This window comes from Aedes albopictus, chromosome 1, assembly GCF_035046485.1.
Source record: "Aedes albopictus strain Foshan chromosome 1, AalbF5, whole genome shotgun sequence".
Classification (NCBI taxonomy): domain Eukaryota; kingdom Metazoa; phylum Arthropoda; class Insecta; order Diptera; family Culicidae; genus Aedes; species Aedes albopictus.
Window position 1 is genome coordinate 32,652,465 of NC_085136.1, and position 23,680 is coordinate 32,676,144.

At 37.1% G+C, this 23,680-nt stretch overlaps 1 protein-coding gene and 1 long non-coding RNA gene across 7 annotated transcripts in view; one reads left to right on the top strand and one right to left on the bottom strand.

The window, feature by feature from the left end:
• The window catches only part of LOC134284871 (uncharacterized), an 88,400-nt gene extending 68,010 nt beyond the window's left edge, over window positions 1–20,390 (top strand). Inside the window, exon 2 of the long non-coding RNA XR_009995985.1 lies at window positions 1–20,390. This exon is cut by the window's left edge and continues 17,999 nt beyond it. This is a non-coding gene — a long non-coding RNA (uncharacterized LOC134284871).
• Window positions 1–23,680, bottom strand: part of LOC109422192 (signal transducer and transcription activator) — a 388,739-nt gene that overhangs the window by 298,888 nt on the left and 66,171 nt on the right. The window lies entirely within an intron of this gene.

Below are 23,680 nucleotides of genomic sequence, written 5' to 3' on the forward strand. Positions count from 1 at the left end.
AAGATTCCACAGGAATTGCTGAAGTAATGCTAAAAAATATGCCAGAGTAATAATCAAAAAAGTTTGAAAAAAATCACCCGATAAATTTTCTAAGGAATCAATTATCTAATTACGTAGAGAATTAGCATCAATTCCCAGAGTAATTACCGTACAAGTTTCCAGTGTAATTACCGAAGAAGTTTCCATAGTATTTTCCAAAGACATACCCGAAGAATCTGCCGAAGAAATTCATAAAACAAATAACTGCTTGAGATTTATTTTAAATATTGAGAAGTTAGAGATTCAAAAATTAAATCAAAAAAAGTTCCAAAAGAATTGCTGAAGGAACTCCTACAAGCAACGCTAACAATTTTATGAATAAATTTCCTTAATAATTTTCATAGCAATTACAGAGGGTATTTTCAAAAGCAATGCTGGAGGACTTTTCAAGTGAATTGTCGTATTTTCCAAGGAATTCATTAAGAAATTTCCTGAAGCAAATCTATCAAAAGTTCCGAAGGAATTACCAAAGTCATTTCTGAATAAATTTTCAAAGGCATTACCAATGAATTTCTCAAAAGAATCAAATGAGAAATTTGAAAATAAATTGCCTAAAGAATTACTAAAGCAATGCCTGAAATAATTACCAATAGACCGATTACTATAGAAAATTCTGAGAAAATTCCCGAAAGGAATTGCCTATTCAATTTTCGAAGATATTCCTGTTTATTTTTTGTGATTATTTCTAGATTATTTTAAACTTTTAGTCCATCTGTATACCATCGGGGATCAGGTATCAGTAGGTCGCCTTTAGAGACACGTGAAGGCTCAGTTCCAGTTCCAGACTCCAGAGAAAAAGAAGGATCCTAAGTGTGAGTTCCTTAACGAATTTTAGGTAAGAATCTTGGTGACGTTACGTAGACCATTCTACTGTATTCTTCTAGAAATTTTTGACAAGTTTTGACTACGTCTTTGTCAAAATATACAAATATATCAAGGATAATATTTGTTCCAATGTGTCTGTTTGTCGAATCTCGACATTTTTCTTTGTTTTTCGCTTTGGCACCGTCGAGAGTTCAGCAAACTTGTTTCTGGGCAAAATCAAAACTGGTCAGCGAACCAACTGGAAGAAAACCGAAATTCTAAACAAAAATTCTGGATGAATGTGTGTAATTGTAGAATGAATCAATAGAGGAATTACTGGAAATTTCACGAAAAGATGCCAAAGGAGTTGCTGAAATAATGCTAAAGTAAGGGTTTTCCGAAGACATACGCAAATCTCCAGAAAAAAATTCAAAAAATGTTTTTTTGGAAAATTCCCAAAAAAAAAGATTACGAAAAAAATTTCTGAAGAATTCTTATAGCAAAGTTACAAAAGCATTGCTGAAGTACTTTTCAATGAAATTATCGGAAATTGCTCAAAGAAATTCCCGAAGATATGTTCAATGGGATTGATTAAGAAATTTCCAAAGGAATTACCGAATAAATTAAAAAAAAAATGCTGAAGCAATTCCCGACTAGAAGATTCTAACAACAATATAACATAATTATAACAAACCATGATATGTATAACTCATTGTGATATAATCATGTTTAAAATCTCTTGTGTTTGAAAATATTATAACTCAATTGTATCATTTTATGTTATAAATGTTGTTCAATAACTCATTGTGAAATAATTTAGTTCTGATTCTTTGACATTCAGAACATCATTTTACAGAATTGTATCAAAATATGATAGAAACTAGTTTTATGAAGCTATGATTTATATCATATTGTGTTATAATTTTGTTCTGATTATAACAAAATAGGTTATTATTTTGATTAGACCGGTGTACTTTTTGTTACAGTTTTAGTTATTTTAACATCATCCTGCATCTAGTTTATAACAAAATAAGTTATAGAAAAATTTCATATCATCATAACACAAGGTGTTATAAGCTTGATATATTTTTCTAGTCGGGTTCTGAATAAATTTTCAAGTCATTTCTAAATAAAATTTTCAAAGGCATTACCGGTGGATTTGCCAAAGGAATTAAATGACAAATTTTAAAATAAAGTGCCCGAAGAATTGCCAAAGGAAAGACGAAAGGAATTGTTTCAAATAAAATTCTGAGAAAATTCTCAAAATTACCGACACAATTTTCTAAGGTATTGCTTTTTGATTAGGATCGACTGTATAGTAACATCAACCGTTTTCGGGTGACTTTTCAGTCTAGCTACTTGTTTAACTACGACGATGAGTCTTAATGAAATTTCAGGCAAAATCCATGAAGGAATAAGTGAACTCAACTTTCACAAAATGCTTGAATGAATCAATGGAGGAATTCCTGGAGAAATCTCCACACGAATCCCCGAAGCAGTTCCTGGAAAAATTGTTCTTTAAATTCTTGGGGGAATTTTACAGGTATATGTGGTCAAATTCATACAGAAGCCTGGAGGAATCCTTGAATTTTGATTTGTCTTTATTAGAGAGACTTTCAGCCCTTGGCTGGTTCGTCTCTAGGAATCCTTGAATGAATTCCAGCGAATGGAGGAATTCTATGAGAAATCACGAAGAAAGATTTGAAGAAATGCCTGGACAAATTCTTAGGCTATTCATGCCAATATTTTTGAAGAAATTTCTGCAGGAATCCTCAAAGAATTCTTTAAGGTAACCCGGTATAAACCATAAAGAAGAAGTAATCGTATAGGAACTAACTATTGAAGGAATTCCTGATGAAATCTCTGAAAAAGTTCCTTGTTAAATCCCAGAAAAAATCCCTAGAGAAATTTCTGAAAGATTCTCATTGAAATAGAATTCATGAAGGTATTCCTGGAAAAATCTCTAAAGCAATTTCTGAAGGAAGTCTAGTAGGGATTCCTGGGATCATTGCAAGAATTTCTGAAAGAATCTCTTAAAGAATTCCTGCAGGTTTTTTTTTGATAAAAATCCTGAAGAAATTCCTGATTTTTTTTTGAGGAATCTTTGAAGGAAACCCTGGAAAAATCCCTAAAGCATGTCTTTAGTTTAGGGATTTTTGAATAAATTTGGCAAGAAATTCAAAGAGGAATCTCCAAAGGTCTAGGTTCAGGCAAAATCCCTGAAGGAATAAGTGAAGTAATCTTTGACGGTATACCTGAATAAAGCAACGGAAAAATTCCTGTAGGAATCTCTGTAAAAATCTCTGAAGCAATTCCTGGAAAAATTCTTCAAGAAATTCCTGGAAAAATCTTCAAAAAATTCCTGGAGGAATTTTACAGGTATATGTGGAGGAGTCCCTACAGAAGCCTGGAAGAATCCTTGAATGAATTTCAGGGAATGGAGGAATTCTATGGAAAATCAACGGAGAATGTTTTCAAGAAATTTCTAGAGAGATCCCTTAGGCTATGTTCATATTTTTGAAAAAATTCCTGCAGGAATTATGGCGAAATCCCTAAAGGAATTCGTAAGAAGGGATCCCGGAATAAAGAAGAAGAAATCGTGCAGGAACTCTAGAAAGAATTCCTGAGGGAATCCCTGGAAAAGTTCGTGGAGGAATCTCGGAAGAAATGGCTGGGCATATCCCTGATAAACTCAGACCTTTCTGACAGAATCTCATGGAAATGAAGTTTATGAAGGTATTCCTGGACTAATCTTTAGAGCAGTCCCTGATGGAAGTCTTGAGGGATCCCCGAAAGAATTCCTGGAACGATCATTGCAGGGAATTCTGAAAGAATCTCTTAGGGATTTCCTGTTGGCATCTTTGATAAAAATCCTGGAAAACTTCCAGGAAAAAAAATCTTGGAGGATTCTTTGAAGGAATCCCTGGAATAATCCCTGAAGCATAGCTTTCTAGTTTTCGTTTTGCGATCCAAGGCATACCTAAAGTAAGTGAAGGAGAAATTCCGGAATATTTTTTGCAAGAATTTCTGGAAGAAAACTAATTTGCATAGAAATCTTTATGATAGAAATTCTGGAGAAATTGCTGAAGAAACTTCTAAGCCTTGGATGATTCCCTTGGAAATCTCGAAAACTTGAGAAAAATTCAAAAACATTACTGTTTTTGAATTGTCCTAGATATCAACTGAATTTCCACAATACATATTTGACAATTTTGATATTTTAACTGAGATACCATCCCAGGTGAGCGTCACATCAATCGAGAATCCTTCACCTAGAAAAGCAAAAACAGCAGCAGCAACAGCCTGTAGCACGCTTCAGTTGTCGTCGTCTTGGAAAATCTTTGACAAGAACTCACTTTCGAAGGGGGAGAACCATGCACACAGCCAGCAGCTGATTTTGGAATCCTCCACCTCTTCCCCTAACGTTGCTGCCCACCCTCCGCAATACCACATACAACAAGGGTGGCAGCCTGTTGCTATGTTGCCGGGTGGGGGTACTGCCTGCGTAAGAGAGATGATAGGAAATTTCCATTCCAATTTCCTCCCACGCGTTCTCGTCGAAGGAGCGAACACAGGACATCATCCACCGAACATGCCGGAATTTGTTGTTGTTGTTTTCCGCTTCGAAACATATTTTGTTTGTTTTTTTTGTTCGGTCCTCCAGGGCAAAAGAAAGCGAAGAGGTTTGCTGGAAAACTGCTCGCCCTTTATCATTGGGCCATTATTGCCAATCTTGAGTTGTCTTCCCCCGACCCACACGCGTGCCCCCTCCCCCTTCTGCACAATGTTCGTCCTTGTCTTCGTTCGCTTTTCCTGGAACGATTCTTGAGCTCCGGCACGAATTCGGCTTTCCAGGAAACCGCCCAAATTTGGGCCCCATTTCGCTCTCGCTCTTTGCTCACGTTTTCCCACGTGTTCTCTCACTTGTTGACGACGGACGACGGATGTTCATAATCAAACTCTACAGAGCCTAGCTCTCACGACCAGTACCTGTACCAGCAGGGACATGGGGGCTGGCAGGCAGCCAGCAGTCGTCTGCCACATTTGTGGTTGTCCCTGGTCGCTCCGGGCCCTGCTTAGTCGGAATCGGTTGGAATTCTACTGCAGAACTGATGGGCCGCCGAACTGGCGAGGGAGCCAAGAAGGGAGTGCCGACGGACGCAGCATGCTGATAACCGGGGAAAGGTAATTTTCTGAGCGAACATGGTTCACCTGGCGTCGCCGGATTACTCTGGACCGGGTTGCCAGGATTTCTGTAGTGCATGAAGTTGTGTTCTCTGGGAAGGTCGAGTTTATAAAAAAAAAACTATAGATTCGTCAAAATATAAGTAAGAACCTGGATCGTATTTTAACTCTACTTAAAAAAAAGCTGGGTTTGCTTTTCATCTCTGAACAAGTGTGTACAAATAGTTACGATTACGATTTAATAATAAATTAATAAATTACGTAAATTCTCGAATACTTTTTCAAATAGACGTATAATACACTCAAATCCTATGTTGATACGCCTGTTTGAATAACAACGAAAATGGTCCACTTTTCAGACTTTCAAGGTGTATAACCCCTTTATTCCTGCTAGGATTTCTTTCAGGAATTCCTAATGAGGATTCTTCTACAAACTCCTTCAGCAGGAGTGCTTTCTGAGGATTCCATCAAGAAATTCCTCTGAGGGTTCCTCCACGTCGTCTGTTGATTCCTCCGTATTCCTTCATGGATACCTGCTGATAATTTATCCAGGGATTGCTTCAGAAGTTTTAAGGTACTACCTTTGAGAATGCCAATTAAAGCTCATTTATCATTTGGCACTCAAACATGCATCACCACTAAGATTCACTGAATATGTTTCGACAGAACACTTTGAAAGTATACTAAAATGAATCTGTGAAGTAATTCCAGAAGAAATCCGTGAAAGAATGCTGGGTAAAATTTCTGAAAGAATCCTTTCAGGATTTTCTGAAGCAATTCTTGCAGAAATCCCTGAAGTTATTCCTGAAGGAATCCCTGAGAATACCTGATGTATTCCTTAGAGAGATCATGATAGGAATGCCGGCCAGAAGCTAAGCAGGCGTTCCTGCAAGAACCATAGAAGATGTCTCTATGATCTAGGGTTGCCTGAAAACAATCTCGGAAGAAACATATATTTTTTCAATTTTTTTTTCGGGAGGGATCCCATAACGAATAACAGCAGGAATCATGGAAAGAATCTTCAAAGGAATTCCAGCACAAATCCCTGAAGAATGCAGAAAAGAATAACTAACAGAATCCTTTCAGGATTTTCCAAAACAACGCCTGCAAAAATCCCTGAAGAGAACTCCGCAGCAATCCATACAGCAATCTCGGAAGCAATATCTTAACCCTCTAATACCCAAATTTTTGATTTTGATCTAAATATCATTTTTCGTCATCTAAAATCGATTTAAACATGTTTTGGAAGATGATTCTTTTTAATTCTTAATTTCGTGAATTTCAGTTTTTGATTTTTCTAATTTTTATTTTTGAACATCCCCATACTTTTATATTTTTCCTGTAAGCCAATACCGTACCTCAAGGATTTTTTGAGATGAAAACATTTTGAGATTTTATGATTATTGTTGAAATATTATTATTTTAAATTTTTTTCACAGAAAATTTTATTTTCCGTGTAATTTTAAGGAAAATAATTTTAGAGTGTATTCGATTCCCTTAAACTATTAAACAAGGATAGAATGATTTGGGAAAAATTTAAAATATGTTAATTGTAGCGATTCAATACAAAATAAACAATGACTTCTAAAAGGTGACTAAAACATCAATTTAAATACGCTTTAAAATACATCAAAAACCATTTTGAGATATACAGAACAGTCCTAAATATCAGCCAAAAATATAAAAAATTTGATTTTCCACGAAACAAAAATTACAAAAATGCTTAAATTATACCCCGTCTAAAGGCGGGATTGGGTATTAGAGGGTTAAGGAATCTCGGGAATAAACCTGAGAAGATTCTCGAAAGGAATGCCTGAAGAAATCCTGGAAAGAATTCCTGAAGATATCTCAAAAAAGAACCTCAGCTCATCTAATCTCATCTCAATTCTTCACCCTATTCTCTAGCCTCTACCTTTGCCCTCTATTCCAACCCTCTATCCTACGCTCTATCATAACCTTCAACCCTACCATCTGCCCTACCCTCTAAACTATCCTCTACTACAGTGATAGACATTCGTTTAGCCGAGACCAAAAAAAGTGTCAGGAAACCCATACAAAAGATTTTATAATAAAACTTTTTTATCGTAGTGATAGTATATCTAGTGCTGTTTTCTAAAAATGTGATACATCACACTTACATATATTATACACTGAAACAAAAACGAGGGTAAAAACCCTTCAAATGTCATTTTTTGCCTAGACATTCGTTTAGCCGAGGTAAATGAAAAATTGGTTTTCAATAGTTTTTTTTTGCAATTTCGTGAGTATATTTCGAGGATATACTCCAAGGCATTTAGTTTATGACGTGTTAGCAAGATAATTGCCCTTAAAAGTTTATTTATTTGTGAAATTCAGAGAAATATTATAAAAAAATGTCCCGATAAGGAGAAGCGACGATAAACAAATTTATTTAAGGAAAATGATTTCTGTAAACACTCAAACGTAAGCTAGATTAGCAGTTTTGAAAATATGGTACAGAGTTATTGTTAGAAATGTTCAAATTATTGCATAAAATGTCATGAAAAAATTAAGTATACTAGTTTTTGGATGTTTTAACTTTAAAATGGGATTGATAAAAGCTAAAATAAATAATTCTGCATTGGAATAAAGACGTGCCCTAATGCCTGTGGAGTATACCTGTTTGATACTCGCATTACTAAATGAGTTAGAAGACTGCTAAGTGAAAGAACTGCAAGTAGTGTCAGAATTTTTGTACCCTGTTTATTTAAAAGAAGCTGGTCATACAAAAATGCAAGATATGGTCAAACAGTTGGATTATTTCATTCAATCTGAAGAAATATATTATAAATGAGACTAAGTTGTGAACCACATTCGTTTTTAACATGATTTATTTGAAAAGAATGTCTAAATTATGAAACAAGTAGTTCATGCTAAAAATTTGAATACTTTCGGTGCCATTTCTCGAAATATGAACCGTCCAATGTATGTTATTTCAGGCAGAATACAGTCTGAAAGACATTTGGAGCTAATAGAAGACATAATAGTAGTAAACGCTATGATTTATGCAAGTGAAACCATAATATTTCATCAAAACAATACCTAAATACGTGATTTTTTGACGGTTTGCGTTATTTTTTTTCTGTTAAAACATTATTTTTCGTAAATTTTCAGCCTACTTTGGTCATGAAACTTTCATTGCATTCTTTTGAAACACTTCCGATAAAAATAACTACATCAAATCTCAATTTGGAAACATTTACAATATAATGACATATTTATATGAGATGCATGCAAAATTAATATGGCAACACTTCCAAAAACGACCTAATTCATGATTTTCAAGTCGATCTATAATGCAGGTCACCATACAAAATGACTTTGTTGGATATTTTTTGAAATTTGTTAGTTTTTTATTATGGAATTCTAAAAAATGTTCAATTCGGCTAAACGAATGTCTAGGCAAAAAATGACATTTGAAGGGTTTTACCCTCGTTTTTGTTTAAGTGTATATGTAAGTATGATGTATCACATTTTTATAAAACAGTACTAGATATACTATCACTACGATAAAAAAAGTTTTATCATAAACACTTTTGTATGGGTTTCCTGACACTTTTTTGAAAATTTTTTACCCTCGGCTAAACGAATGTCTATCACTGTATAACCACTGCCCTATCCTTTACCGTACCCTCTAGTCTATATTATGCTCAATCGTACCGTCTACCCTACTCTCTACCTAAACATTTTTCCTACCCTCAAACCTACTCTTTATTCTACCCTTCTCCCTATTGTCTACCCTATCCTCTATCCTAACCTTCTACTCCACTCCCTCTACTCTATCCTTCACCGAAACCCTCTACTCGACCGTCTGCTCCACCCTTTATCCTACCCGCTACCCTACCATCTACCCTTTAGATACCCATTAGCCTGGTACATGGTTTATATGGGAAAATACAAAAAATGGGAAAACTCAAGTTCCTGTATACTTTTTGAGTTCCACTTTGGTCCCATATCAACTGTGCAAAATTTCAGATCGATCGGAAAAACTATATTTTAGCGCCCGCCATTCTTGGTTTTTCATACGATTTACTATGGGGAAATATTACTCCTGCAAAGAAAAATCGCTAGGAGTCACCCCTAGATCCCTAAAAATAAGTCGACGAATGATCTCTGTAGAAAACTTCACTAGGAATCAGACCTCTGAAGACAGCAAATCGATGCGACGTTCGTGGGAAAAGTTATTAGGCTTCACCCGATCGATAAAATAACGAGATTTTATTATTTATTGTTATTCCTTACATGTTAAACAGCGTTTGCATGCCATTCGGTTTTCAGTCAATAACTTTTTTCACATGCCTCAGATCGCTTTGCGGTCTTCGGAGGGTTGGTTCCACGTAAAATTTCCAACATAAATTATTCATCGTATTATTTAGGGGTTAAGGCGCAACCTGTGGCGATTTTTCTTTGAAAAAGTGATTTTCCCCATAGTAAATCGTATGAAAACTTAAAACGGCTGGCGCTAAAATATAGTTTCTCCGATCGAGTCACTAGCGTGCGCAGGGTTCTTGCTTAGGGGGGGCACCATAATAATGGTGCAATATATGTATGATCATGGTGCAAAATATAATTATGGTGTTACAAGCAATATGGTGGTGGTGCTAACATCGCCAAGTACTTCATAATGGGATTCTGGAGAAAGCTTCGGATGATGATGATTTCAAGGCATTACGAAACTTTGATATGAAGTCATTATCTCGACTCTTATAAAATTTTATAAACGTTTCAAATACAATGGAGAATATCGAGAAAATTATCAATTATAGAAAAAAAATATTGTCGTTGTGAATTGGAGTTGCAACTAGTGATTTCTTCCAGGAATTCCTCCACGGATTCCTGCAGAAAATCCTAAAGGAATTTCTTCCAAAACTCTTCCAGGAATACCTCCAGGAATTTCTTTAGATTTTTTTTTCAGAAATTTCTTCAGGAGTTTCCTTTAGGAATTCCTCGAGGAGTTCTTTCAGACATTTCCTCAGGAAGCCTCATATATTTCTCCAGAAATTACTCAAATAAATCCTCCAGGAATTCCTCCAGTAAATACTCCTCCAGGAATTCCTCCAGAGATCTCTCCTGACATTTTTCTAGGAAAAATCCTGAATGTCTGCCTGTCAGAATTTCCCCAATATTTCCTCCACGGATGCCTCCATAACATGCTAAAGGAATTTCTTACGGAATTATTCCAGGTATTCCTCAAGAAATTTCTCCAAGGATTCTTCCATGGATTCCTCCAGGAAATTATCAAACAACTTCATCAAGAATTCTTCCAGGGATCATCCCATGAATTTTTTTCAGAAGTTTCACAAAAAATCCTCCAGAAATTCCACCAGGAATTCTTTCAGAAATTTGTCGAGGAAGAACTCCTGAAATTCCTCCAGCAACTCCTCTAGGAAATTCTGCCTGAGTTCCCCAAGAATGTCTCCCGGAACCCTTCCAAGAATTTCTCGAGGAATTCCACAAGAAATTTGTCCAGGAAATCCTCCACGGATTCCTTCAGGAATTTCTTCAGGATTTTTTCCAGCAATTTATCCAAGAATTCATGCAGGATTTCATTCATAAATTTCTTCAGAAATTCCTCAAAAATTCCTCCAGGTATTCCTTCAGAATTTGCTCGAGTAGTTCTTTCACACATTCCAGAAATTTCTCCGAGATGCCTCCAGGGATTTCTCCCCGAAATTCATCCATGAACTCCACCAGAAAATCCTAAAGTAATTTCACCCGAAACTCTTCCAGGAATTCCTCCAGGAGTTCCTTGAATGATTCCGCGAGAAATTCCACCAGGGAATCCTCCACGGAATCCCCTAGGAATTTCTCCAGGATTTTTTCCTGAAATTTCTTCCGGAATTCCTCCAGGGATGCAATAATGAATGTCTTCAGAAATTCCTCCAGATATTCCTTCAGAAATTCCTCGAGAAGTTTCTTCAGACATTCCTCCATTAATCTTCCAGGAAGCCTCATATATTTCACCATAAATTCCTCAAATAATTCCTCTGGAAATTTTCTTTTAGGAATGACTGTCAGAAATCCTACAATTTTTCTCCTAGGGATTTCTCTAAGAATTGATCCTCGATCCTGAGCATTCCTCCAGATAATCCTAGATGAATTTTTAACGGAACTCTTCCAGGAATTCCTCTTAGAATTCCTCGAAAAATTCCCCCATGGACTCCTCCAGGAAATTCTCAAGGCATTTCTTCAGAAATTCCTCCGAGGATTCACCCATGAATTTCTTCAGAAATTCCGCAAAAATTCCTCCGGGAATTCTTTCAGAAATTTCTTAAGGAAGAGCGCCAGAAATTCTACCAGGAACTCCTCCAGGGATTCCTCTAAAAAATCCTCCGGGAATTTTCACCAAAACTACAGGGATTTCTCCTTGCATTCCTCAAAGAATTCCTCCAGAACTTTTTCTTGCAGTTTCTCAAGGAGTTCCTGCAGGGATTCGTTAAAAAATCTCTTCAGAAATTCTTTTAAAAAATCCTGCAGAAATTCCTCCAGAAATTCCTTCAGAAATTTCTCGAGGAGTTCCTTCAGAAATTTCTCCATGAAGCCTCATATATTTCTCCAGAATTTCCCCCCTCCAGGAATTCCTCCAGTAAATACTCCAGAAATTTCTTCAGAATTCCCTCCAGGAATTCCTCCAGAATAACCCCCAGGAATTCCTCCAGAGATTCCTCATGAAATTTCTTGTAGAGAAAATCCTCTAGGAATGTCTGCCAGAATTTCCTCAATATTTCCTCCAGGGATTCTTCAAGGAATTGCTCTACAGATTCCTCCAGAAAATCCTAAAGGAATTTCTACCGGAACTCTTCCAGGATTTCCTCCTGAAATTTCTCGAGCAATTCTTCAATGGATTCGTCCAGGAAATTCTCAAGGACTTCTTCAGAGATTCATTCCTTCAACGATTTATTCTTGAATTTCTTCAAAAATTCATCCAGAAATACCTCCAGGAATTTCTCCAGAAAATCCTCTAGGAATTTCTGTTAGAATTCCTCCAGAGAATCTTAAAGGAATGTCTCCCGGAACCCTTCCAAGAAATCCTTCAGGGATACCTCCATGGATTCCTCCAGGAATTTCTCAATGATTTTTTTTAGGAACTCCTTCAGAAATTCCTTCCTCCATGGATTCCACCAGAAATTTCTCAAGGCATTTACCCAGGGGTTTTTCCAGGAAATCCTTCACGGAATCCTCCACATAATCCTCAATCAATTTCTCCCAGAACTCTTCTAAGAATTCCTCCAGGGATACTTCCATGGAATCCTCATGAAATACCCCCAGGGATTGCTGCCGGAATTCCTACAGAAAATTCTCTAAGAATTTCTGCCAGAATTCCTCCAATATTGTCTCCAGGGGTTCTTCCAGCAATTCCTCGACTAATTCCTCCAGAAAATCCTAAAAGATTTTTCCCCGGATCTTTTCCGGGAATTTATCTAGGAATTTCTCCAGAGATTTCTCCATGGATTCCTCCGAAATTTCTTCGGGAATTCATCCATGAGTTTCTTCAGAAATTGCTAAAAAAAATCCTTTATTAATTCCTTGAGGAGCTCCTCTAGACATTCCTCCAGGAAGCTTTAAATATTTGTCCAGAAATGCCTTAAAGAATTCATCCAGGAATTTCTAGTTATTCCTCTAAGAATTCATAAATGAATTCCTCCAAAAAATTCTGGAGGAATTTCTCCAGAAATACCTCCCGGAATGCAAACATGGATTCTTCCAGAAATTTCTCCAGAGATTCCTGAAGAAAATCATCCAGGAACTTCTCCAGGAATTCCTCCAGGAATGTTTCGCAAAAAATACCTCAAAGAATTCCTTCGGGAATTCCTCCAGGAATTCCTCCATTCATTCCTTCAAAAATTTCTTCAGTAATTCCATCTTGAATTTCTACAGGGATTCCTCCAGGATTTTCATCAAGGATACCTTAAGGAATTCCTGCTCGGATTTCTCCAGAAAATCCTGAAGAAATTTCTCCCGGAACTCTTCCAGGAATTCCTCGAGAATTTTTTCCAGGGATTTCTACAGAATTTTCATATCTGGAATTTTTCCAGGAATCTCTCCAGAAATTTGTCCTGGGACAACTATAAAAAAAATCCTTAGTTTTGCTCCAGAAAATCCTCAAAAAAAATCTTCATGGATACCCCCAAGAATTCCTCTAGGTATTCCTCCAAGAGTTTATCCACGGATTTCTCCAGAAAAAAAACTTCTCCTGGAACTGTTCCAGGAATTCCTCTAGGAATTCTTCGAAGAATTTCTCCAGGGATTCCTCCATGAATTTCGCCAGGGATTCCTCCATGAATTTCTTCAGATATTCCTCAAAAATCTCTCTAGGAAATCTTTCAGAAATTGCTCGAGGAGTTCCTTAAATCATTCCTCCAGGAAGCCGCAAATATTTTTCCAGATTTTTTTCAAAAAATTCCTTCAGGAAATCCTGCAGAAATTTTTCCAGGAATTCCTTCATTTTTCAGGAATTTCTCCAGAACAATCTTTAAGGATTCTTCCAGAAATTTCTCTATGAATTCTCCAGGGATTCATCCTTGAATTCTTTCACAGATTCCTTTAGGAATCCCTCCTAGGATTACAGCAGGGATTTTTCCCGGAACTTTTCTGGGTATTTCTCTAGGAATTCCATTAGGGATTTCTCCATGGATTCCTCCATGAATTTCTTCGGGAATTCATCCAGGAGTCCATCCACGAGTTTCTTCAGAAATTACTCAAAAAAATCCTTCACAAATTCCTCGAAGAGTTCCTCTAGAAATTCCTCCAGGAAGCCTTAAATATTTGTCCAGAAATTCCTTAAAGAATTCATCCAGGAATTTCTTTAGATGTTCCACGAAAAAAATCTTCAGGAATTTATCCAGAAATACCTCCCGGAATGCAAACATGGATTCCTCCAGGAATTTCTCCAAAGATTCCTCAAGAAAATCTTCCAGGAATTTCTCCAGGAATGTTTCGCAAAAAATACCTCAAAGAATTCTTTCGGAAATTGCTCCAGGAATTCCTCCATTATTACTTCTAAAATTCCTTCGTTAATTTCATCTTGAATACCTCCGGGAATTTCTACAGAGATTCCTCCAGGAATTTCTGCAAGGACTCCTATAGGAATTCCTGCTCGGATTTATCCAGAAAATCCTGAAGAAATTTCTCCCGGAACTCTTCCAGGAATTCCTCGACCAATTGCTCCAGGGATTTCTACAGACACTTTTTCAGGATTTTTTTTCTGGAATTTTTCAAGGAATCTCCAGAAATTTCTCCTGGGACAACTATGAAAATTTCTCTTTTAATTGCTCCAGAAAATCATCTAAAAAATTCTTCATGGATTCCTCCAAGAATTCCTCTAGGTATTCCTACAAGAATTTATCCATGAATTTCTCAAGAAAAAAACTTCTCCTGGAACTGTTCCAGGAATTCCTCGAAAAATTTCTTCAGGTATTCCTCCATAGATTTCGCCAGGAATTTCTCCAGGAATTTCATAAGGAATTCCTCCAGGGATTCTTCAATGAATTTCTTCAGATATTCCTCAAAAATCCCTCTAGGAATTCTTTTGCTCGAGGAGTTCGTTTAATCCTTCCAGGAAGCCGCAAATATTTTTCCAGAAATTTTTCAAAGAATTCCTTCAGGAAATCCTCCAGAAATTCTTCCAGGAATTCCTACATTTTTTAGAAATTTCTCCAGAAAAACCTCTAGGGATTCTTGCAGAAGTAGTAATTCTCCAGGGATTCATCCTTGAATTCCTTTGCGGATTCCTTCAAGAATTCCTCCTAGGATTACAGCAGGGATTTTTCCAGGAATTTTCCAAAACTTTCTCTAGGATTTCCTCTATGAATGTCTCCAGGGATTCAGCCAAGTACTCCTCCTGAAAATCCTCCAGAAATTCTTCCAATAATTCTTGAAAGAATGCCTCCAGAAATTCCTCCAAGAAATTTTTCACGGATTCTTCCAAACATTCCTTCAGGAATGCCTCCACTGATTCCACCAGAAATTGCTCCACAAATTCCTCCAGAGAATTTTCCAGTAATTTCTGCAAGGATTCGTCATTGAATTCCTCGAGTAATTCTTCCACAAATTCATGCAGGAATTTTTCCAAAAAATCCTTCAGGAATTCCTCCAGCAATTCATCCTGGAATTCCTCCATGGATTCTTTCATGGATTCCTTCATAGATTCCTTCTGTTACCCCTCCGGTGTTTCGTCCTGTAATTCCTTCACGTATTCCTTCAGAAATTCCTCCAGGTATTTCATCAGGGATTTCACCAGGAATTTCTCATAGCTTCCTCCAGGAATTCTTAGAAACTCCTCCAAATGTCTCTCCAGAAATTTCCTCAGGGATTCCTGCAGAAATTCCTCCGGACATTCTTCCAGAAGTTCCTCCAGGCATTCTTCCAAGGATTCCTTCAGGAATGCCTTCAGAGATTCCTCCAGAAATTCTTCCAGGAATTCCTCCAGGGTTTCTTCCAGGAATGCCTCCAGAGTTTACTCTAGGAAATCTTCCAGGGGTTCGTCAATGAGCCCTTGCTGGAACTCTTCGAGAAATTTGTCCAAGACTTTTTGGAAATATTTCTCCACAAATTCCTCTGTGAATTCTTTCACGAATTCCTCTACGGATTCCCCCAGCAAATTCTTCAAGGATTCCTTTAGGAATGCCTCCAGAGAATTCCTTTCAATAATTTTTCCAGCAATTCCTTTAGTAGCTCCTCCTGCAAATTCTACAGGAATTTCTTAACTCCTCTTCCAGTTTTTGAGAGCTTTTTTCAAGAATTTTTTCAAGCACTTCTTTAATAATGTCTTCAGGGATTCCTCCAGAAAGTCCTTCAAGGATTCCCCCTGAAATTTCTCCAGGGATTTCTCCTAGAATGCCTCCACGAATTACTCCAGATATTTCTCGAGGTGGTAACGTGATTCTGAAAATGATCCACGGAATGCTATTTTGATGCGCGAATCACAAAATGGTATATAAAATTCAATTGTGGATGATACAATGAACACCAAGAAGGTGTATAGAATTTTAAAAAGGTGTGTGATGTGAGTATGGTTATATACCTCAATGGTCAAGGGAACGTCGAGATAATGCATGCGTGGCAAGTAATTGCAATTTGATTTATAGAATGCTAAGATAAAACATGAGATTTGGAGATGGTGTAAACATAAAAATGTTGGTGCTGCGTGAACATTAAATTGCGTGCGGCAATAAAGGTGCATGATGTCACCGTAGTGTATAGGATCTTCTAATAACACTGAGTTCATTGGTATGGTGCATTGAATGCTGATATGGAACATGTCATTCAAAGATGGTGCTTGATGTCAGTATGCAGCATTAGAGTTGACATCGTACAAGAAATGCTATTTCGATGTACGAAACTACATACAATAATAATGGTGCAATAGATACCTAGATGATATAGTGAACGCCACGATTACGCATTAAATGCTTTAGTAATGCATGAAATTTAACGATGGTGCCTTATTTCGCAATTAGATACATATTTGATTCAAAGATGGTGCGTGAGATGTTGCCTAGATGATTCTGTGAACATCATGGTGGTGCATGATGTCTGTATGGTGCATTAGCTTCACCATGATTCTGTTATACTCGTCATGTTTCATATTTAGGTGCACTTGCAATTCGTGCAAAGGTGCAGGAAACTCAATGTGGCACAGAAATCAACATGTTCCAGGTACGTGGAATACTATTTTGTATGCGAAATGCCAAAATGGTGCATCAAATTCAAATGTAAACCACATCATAATGGTGCACAAGATACCTAGATGGTTAATGAATGCCAAAATGGTGCATCAAATTCAAATGTAAACCACATCATAATGGTGCATAAGATACCTAGATGGTATAATGAATGCCAAAATGGTGCATGGAAGGCTTGGAAGAAGGCGTATGATGCTTGTGAGCTACATTAGTTGTCTCCGTTATTCAAAGATTATCAACATGTTGCATGGTTAGGTGCACGAATTGCAAAAATGGTGCATAGAATACAAAATAAAAGTATTTTATGTGATGCTTACAACATAATGGTGCATCAGATGCCTAGATAATATAATAAACGCTGAAATGGTGCTTGGAAAGCTTTGATGGTGCATGAAATTTAATGATGGTGCATATCAGTATGATGCATTAGATTCCTAGTTGATTCAAAGATAGTGCATGAGATCAGCATAATGCGTGGATACCTAGATCATTCTGTGGATGCTTTGAACAAGGTACATGATGTTAGTGTGCTGTATTAGTTGTCACCGTTATTCAGCGACACTCGATATTGTGTATGGCTAGGTGCACGAATTGCAAAAATGGTGCTTGGAATTCAATGTAGTGCCGAAGTCACCATGGTTCACGTACATGGATTACAGCTTTGGAAAACGAAATGCCAAAATGGTGCATGTTATTCGAATATGGTGCTCACATCACTGATTAGTTGAAAGATGGTGCGTGAGATTAGCCTAAAAATGATTGTGAGAACATCACGGTTGTTCATGAGACACTAATAAATTGTATGTATCAGGGGTGCATTTGTTGCCACCATGATTCAATGATTCTCAGCATTGGGTGGTTAGATCTAAAATTAAGAATTGCAAAAATGATGCATAGAATTTAATGTGGTGCGGAAGTCAACATGGATCAGGTACCGTCTACCCCCGTTGGTTTGAACGACACCTCATGCAAACCATCGAGGTTCATTTTTAATTTGAACTTCTAGTTACCCTGTCGGCATCGAAAAACACACGGATGGTAACCCTTTTTGCAGTTTTGTTTTGATTCTGCGTTCCGTTTCACCCCGTTCCATAAGGTACAAGGAATGCTATTTTGTATGCGAAATGCCAAAATGGTGCATCAAATTCACTTGTGAACCACATCATAATGGTGCATAAGATGCCTAGATGATATAGTCAATGCCAAAATGGTGGTTGGAAAGCTTTGAAGAAGGTGCATGATACTAGATGATGCATTAGTTGTCACCGTTTTTCAAAGCTTATGCTTAGGTGCACGAATTGGAAAAATGGTGCATAGCATACAAAAAAATGTATTTTGTGTGATGCTCACGGCATTACAGTGCTTTAGATGCCTAGATAATATGATAAACGCTGAAATGGTGCTTGAAGAGCTGTGATGGTGCATGAAATTTCATGATGGTGCATATCAGTATGAGGTATTAGATATCTAACTGATAAAAAGACATTTCATGCGATCATCATAATGCGTGGATACCTAGATCATTCTGTGGACATCATGATGGTGCATTGAAAGTTTTGAAGAAGGTGCATGATGTTAGTGTGCTGTATTAATCGTCACTGTTATTCAGTGATACTCGTTATTTTGTATGGCTAGGTGCACGAATTGCAAAAATGGTGCTCAGAATTCAATGTGGTGCCGAAGTCACCATGGTTCACGTACATGGAATACAGTTTTGGAATACAAAATGCCAAAATGGTGCATGTTTTTTCAAATGTGGTGCTGACATCACTGATTAGTTAGAAGATGGTGTGTGAGTTTAGCCTAGATGATTTTGAGAACATCATGGTTGTGCATGAGATACTAAGAAATTGTATGTGTCAATGATGCACCATAGCTCAATGATTCTCAACATTGCGTGGTAAGGTGCAAGAATTGCAAAAATGGTGCATAGATTTTTTTTATAGAAGGGGGGGCAAGTGCCCCCCCTTGCCCCCCCCTGTGCACGCTAGTGGATCGAGTTGAAATTTTGCCCAGTTGATATGGGGCCAAAATGGAACTCAAAAAGTGTACAGGAGTAAAATGTCTTTTCGTGTCCCACCCTAATGTTCATAGCCATCGCTAGAACCAGAAACGAATTGAAGAACAGTCGTTTCCCTCCCTTCCAACTTCCACTCAAAGCACAGTGTATATATAACGCCTACAAGTTATGCAACCAAAGCGTGCTGTGCCGCTTGACCTTATTCCCTTATTCACCACACAATCTATCACGAACACTATAAATAACTCCTATCCATGGATCGCATCACCGACACAACGGTGACTCCCAGATCTCCCATCCTTTCCGTCTAACAAATACCCCAGCCCGTGCTGGTTGTGGGGATGCAGAGGTGATCTCGGTCTTTAGTAGCAACAACCGGCACACTCTAACATTCCTTTCCCTTCCCAACTGACTATAAGGACGTGGCCGGCGACGTTATTGATCCAAAATGTATGAGCTGCTTAAATTGCACTTTGAGAATAAGTGGAGTTTTCCAGCCCTTATTCATTTGGATCTCAGTGCAATTGGCTTCTTTAGCGGTGTTGAGATAATTCCATATTCTGAATCTGCATGCAAAACTAAGCCGAAATCCAAATTTTCATGAATTTTGGTGCCCAGGAACCTATTTAAAAATCAATTTGAAGTTTGTATGGGAGCGATTTGTCGAATCACCCCTCGTCGCATTTTGTACTGGGTGGAGCTGTCAAACAGTTACCCAGCTGTCAAAAGATGATTTCAAAAAATCTCTTGGAAATTGATTTTAGGTACCAAAATAAAGTTCTAAAAATCTGAAAAAAATCATAGTGGCTCAGAAAAAGGTGCTCTTTCGTATAAAATCAAAAAATTGATACATTTTTCTTAATTTAAAAACCCAATTGGTACCAGCTCAGATCAATCACGGAGGAGGAACCATTGACATGTATAGTCAGATTTGATCGTTGATCGTTTAATCGCTATGTCTATGGGTGTAACGATAATTTCTTTCAGTATGCAAAGCTACGATTTGTAATCTATCATATCCAGTAAGTATTCTGAAAGGTTAATAGACAATATCGGGTTAGTCGGGTTATCCTAGGTCATCCTAACTGTTCTTTGAGTTTAGATCCTAAAGTCTGCGGGTGTAACGGTAACTTCTTCCATTAAAAGCTACAATTTGTAATGTATCATGTCCAGTAAGTCTTGTGAAAGTTATAGTGATTGTTTTTATCAACTAAGCTTCATAACAGTAAAGAAGGCCATAGTATCCTAAAAATATATAACAACGCTTATTGTTCCTCTAACTGCTTTGGTAAGTACAGTGGATTATGTAACACTACTCAACGTAGTGGCAAAAGCTATTATCACAAGTGTTGACCTGAAGCTGTGATCTCCGGAGCAGTGTTGTTAATCTGGAATATCTCAAAACTATCTTGAAATGATTCATGATATGCCAGGGGAATTACAGATTATAGTTTAAAGTTCATTGAGAGAATAACTACTGTCAAGAGATAAACATCAGGATAGCTTGGACGACCCTCAATTTCCCAAAGGTTTATAATAATATATAGTAGACTTCAGATTGGTCCAGTCACTGCGATTGATTATGAAATTATACTCAATACAGGGAATAGACAAAATGATCGGGACAGGCAAAATTTTCACTTTTCAAAAAATGTTCAACTAGCTGTAACTTTTCGAAAAGAGCATCAAATATACTCAAATTTTACCTGTAAGTTCATCAACAAGTTGTGTATTAGTGGTTCAAATTTGAAAAGATCGGGCTATTCTTCGCAAAGTTATAAAGATTCTTGAAAAAGGTAAAATTATCCGATAGCCAACTTTGAGCTGTTATATCTCCGGATTCAATGAACCGAATGCAATGAAATTTTGACCATTTATGACTTATATAACGAGCTATGAAAAACCGTTGACTTAACTTAAAATTTTTAACACGGAAGAAAATTATAACTATTAGATTATTTTTCTAATAAAACACCAAATTATCCAAAACATAAACATCGTTTCAAAATTAAAGATGCAAATGACAGTTCATTTAATTTCCCTCTGATTGACTTATATATAAATATGTTTTGAAGGAAAGTAACAACATGGCCGTCAATAAATTGAAAAAGTAATGGAATGCATATTAAAAATAGACCAATTTACTAAAAAAAATCGTGAAAAAAAGAAAATCGCTAGAACTTTTTCTCTTGTTGAAAATGTCAAGTTAAGTCAAATGTTTTCCAGAGTTCATTATATAGGTCATCAATGGTCAAAATTTCATTGCAATCGGTTCATTGAATCCGGAGATATAACAGCTCAAAGTTGGCTATCGAATAATTTTACCTTTTTCAAGAATGTTTATAACTTTGTGAAGAATGGCTCGATCTTTTCCAAATTTGGACCACTAATGCACAACTAGTTGATGAACTTACAGTAAAAAATTTAAAATATTTGATGCAGTTTTCGAAAAGTAACAGCTAGTTGAACATTTTCGTAGAAGTGAAAATTTTGCCTGGATGTCAGATATAGCTGATGTTACGAGTGTAGACCTGAAGTTCTGAACTCAAAGATAGTTTGGCTGATCTGGAACATTCTCATAGTGTCTCTAAATGACATTTAAGATTTCAAGAGCTTCACGGATCTCAGCAGATTATGCTATGCTATTATTTATGATGAAAACACTTAAAGTTTTTCTTGTAGATTTGAAGAACTTCATTATAAAATAGTTTGGGACAAACCTGAATATCCCAAAAATGCATAATAAAAAAAAAGTAGAATTCAGATTGGTCCAGTAACCACTGATAAATATGCAACGATATGGCTGTTGTTACGAGTGTAGACCTGAAGTCCTGAACACCAAGGTAGTTTGGCTGACCTGGAATATCCCTGTAGTATCTATGAATGACATCTGAGATTTCAAGACATTTGAGATTTCAAGAGCATCGAAAACACATAAAGTTATTCTTTTAGATTTAATGGACTTCATTATGGAACAGTTTGGACGAACCTAAACGTCCCAAAGGTTTAGTAGACTTCAGATTACTCCAAGAACTGCGGTTGATTATGCAGCGATACTCTTTATAACAAATATGGATACTGTTACGAGTGTAGAGCTGAAGTCCTGAACTCCAAGGTAGTTTGGCTGACCTGGAATATCCCTATAGTGTCTATAAATGGCACTATTATTTGTGGCGAATATAAATAAAATTATTCTTGTAGATTTGAAGGACTTCATTATAGGACAGTTTGGAATACCTAGAACATCGCAGAATATAAAACACCTTTTGATATTCTTGACGAAGACTAAATAAATACATATAAACGTAACCCACATCCAAGTTCAGCTTTTGGAACAACTGGTACATAGGTCAATTATTTCGTTTTTCCAAATTTCATGGGGTTCAGGATGTTCTAGGTTATCAATGAAGTCCCAAATACAAATATTCCCATTTTTCCTCAATTTGCAACGACTTTGCCGAATTTATACAGCCGTTTCTATGTTGGGGTCATATATGACCCCTCCGGCTCCAAAGGATTAAGTGAATTTTTTTTTCTAGAGCAAACATTGGAAAAACATTTCAAATTAAAGTTTCAAATATAACTTTTCTAGACTAAATCGGTGATTCTAGAACCCTATTCGGCCAAATTTGACCTCGAAATTGCGATATCTCCATTGGTTTCCGAGAAACTCCTGAAGCAATCCCCCAAGGGAACTCCTGAAGGAATTCCCTGGGGGAACTCCGTGAAAAAATCCCCTAGGAGAACTCATGGAGGAATCCTCAGAGGGAACTTTTGAAGAAATCCCCAGAGCGTACTCCTGGGGGAATTTCAAGAATGAACTCCCGTGGGAATCCCCGGAGCAAACACTTAAAGAAGTCTCCTGAGAGAACTTCTGGAAGAATCCCCGGAGGGAACTTCCAGAGGAACTTCTGTTGGAATCCCTAGAAGGAACCTTTGAGCAATCCCTGCATGGAATTTCAGATGGAATCCCTAGAGGGAACTCCTGGAGGAATGCCCAAAGGGTACTCCTGGGTGAATCTCCAGAGAGAACTCCTGGAGGAATCCCCAAAAGGAACTGCTGGAGGAATCCCCAGGAAGAACTTTCAGGTATCAGTAGGTCGGCTCCAGAGGAGGAACCTTTGAGGAATCCCTAGATGGAACTCCTGGAGGAATCCCTATAGGGAACTCCTGATAGAATTTCCAGAGGGCACTCTCGGCGAAATCACCAGAGGGAACTTCAGGAAAAATCCCCACAGGAAACTCCAGAATCGCCAGAAGAAAATTGCTGGAGGAAGAAGTCATCGAGAAACTCACAGAGGGAACTCCTGAAGAAATCCTTATTGGGAACTCCTGAAGGAAGCCCTAGATAGAACTCCTAGAGACCTAGAGAAATCCCCAGAGGAAACTTTAGGAGGAATCCCAGGAAAAAAATCCTGGACGAAACTCTTGAGGGAGCTCCTGAAGGAATCCATATGGAAGAAATCCCCATAGGAAACTCATAACTTAAAAACGAAGCATCGTAGACACATTTTTTTGTGAAATCGTAAGCAAGTTTTCTCAGCAATTCAAAAAAATACAAAATGAAAATTGTTTTTCACAAAATTTTCCACTGTTGAGAAAAATCGGTTGGAAAAGTCGGAAAAAACTATTTTCGAAGTCCGGAAAAATTCTTATAAAAATATTTTTGAAAGGAAATTTTATAAGCTATATTCGGTAAAATTTTCAAAATTTGTTTTTTCTCCGTTCCTGAGTTATGACCAATTGTGGAGATGGTCCAGATGTGCTATATGAGCCGTTTGTTAAAAAAATAATAACTTAAGAACGAATCATCGTAGACACATTTTTTTGTGAAATCGTAAGCAAAATTTCTCAGCAATTAAAAAAAAACAATTTTTTTTTTCTAAGAATTTCTAAGACTTCCTAAATTGTTTTCCGACTTTTCCAACCG